Here is a 1603-nt window from a genome sequence, read left to right as displayed (position 1 = left end):
TCACCGATGTCGTATATGTAGTTAAATATGACATAGTGGCGCCATCTCTCGGCGGAAATAATTTAAAAGTTCGTATATCTAAATTACCTACTTCAGTACCTGTAATTTATACCGGTTTGGCACGCCCTGACGGGGTTCTCTCTCGCGAGACCTCACTAAGGAGCGACGTGTGACTTGGGCAGCACTGTTAAGAACAAGCTATCCTGTGTGTTGGTTTGTCTGCTTCTAATTTCCCAGCTATGACAGTAGACACGTCATGGCAAGCAGTGTAAGTTCTAACATAGATATCATCAAGAGTAGATAATAGAGATCTCTATTATCTACTCTTGATATCATATTATGTATTATCACGTAATTATAAATATGTAAATATACTGTGTATACTGTAATATACCTGATATTCAGAATTCGTCTACTGACGCTGAGCCAGTTAAAGAAATGACACGTCACACTAACGCTGAGAGGGTCTATGTCCCCCAGGGTACTATCAGAGGGTACCCTGGGTAAGGTTCGATATATCGGAACGTACCCTGGTACTATCTAATATGCCGGACCGTACCTCGCCTACTCCACTAACGAGTCTAGAGAGTCGCCTACGCCTACGCCTACTCCCTAACCCTAACCCTAACCCTAACCCTAACCCTAACTCTAACTCTAGCCATATCAGATAGTTACCAGGGTACGTTCCGATATATCGAACCGTACCCAGGGTACCCTCCGATAGTACACTAGGGGATATAGACCCTATGAGCCACACTAACGGGTTCGGGCGTTGTCAGAGCAAGCATTCACCCAAACGCGTTCTGATATAGCGTATATATTTCGTTGTTGGTTTAATGACCGTGCATTGGCGACAATGAGAACATGCGCTAACAAGCTACCCATCGATCGCTAGTAAAAATTACGATATACCGCATGAAGTTTTATGGTGGTAACACAGAGTGAACTCTTGTATACTTTGTTCTGGAGTAAACATCTTTAGAGCAATCTTCATTATTGTTGTTAACGTTGATTTTAACATTGGTTTTTACTTCTACGCATATAGGTGACAATACATCGTCCTTCGCGTTACGTTTGTAGGTAAGTTTACTTATATAATAATGAATGTTTGATTAGCACATGCAACGTACGATATTTGAAATACGGTGTCACGTGCACAATTCGCTGCCATAAGCATGCACGCTCTGTTCTATTTTTGTTAATTAATGGATAATTAGGTTTGGTTATAAATGACGGTCGTCGTCGTTTACACGTCAACGTAAATGTGTTATTTTGTTGTAAGTATATTGTGCGCGTATCAGACAGCGTGCGTGCGTGCGCGTTATTTTTACTGGATAGGCTATATATACATACGGATGTGATGTGTATTAAATGTAGTAAAGAAGCCATTTTGGTCACGTGGCTGGTGAAGCTCTGAATTCGTGTGTGACATGGTATTTCTCGAGCAGCCATAATCTGACGTTTTCTATGATTTTATATTTCAGGTTATTCCGGTTGCGCACACACCGCATTTGTGTACCGAATGATGTGTAAGTAGTAATACAGTAGTAGCAATAAGGTAAATGATGCATGCGAATGTTTTATCAAAATTTCATTGTTTTAA

At 40.8% G+C, this 1603-nt stretch overlaps 1 long non-coding RNA gene across 1 annotated transcript in view; it reads left to right on the top strand.

Moving 5' to 3' along the window:
* The first annotated feature begins 962 nt into the window (after positions 1–962).
* Positions 963–1603, top strand: part of LOC106808426 — a 2661-nt gene continuing 2020 nt past the window's right edge. Inside the window, exons 1-2 of the long non-coding RNA XR_001393774.1 lie at positions 963–1080; positions 1485–1529. This is a non-coding gene — a long non-coding RNA (uncharacterized LOC106808426). The remainder of the gene's footprint in view (positions 1081–1484; positions 1530–1603) is intronic.

The sequence above is a fragment of the Priapulus caudatus genome, unplaced genomic scaffold (genome assembly GCF_000485595.1).
Source record: "Priapulus caudatus unplaced genomic scaffold, Priapulus_caudatus-5.0.1 Scaffold276, whole genome shotgun sequence".
NCBI lineage: Eukaryota > Metazoa > Priapulida > Priapulimorpha > Priapulimorphida > Priapulidae > Priapulus > Priapulus caudatus.
Note: the sequence above shows the minus strand (reverse complement) of the source record. Positions and strands in the feature narration are given on the sequence as shown.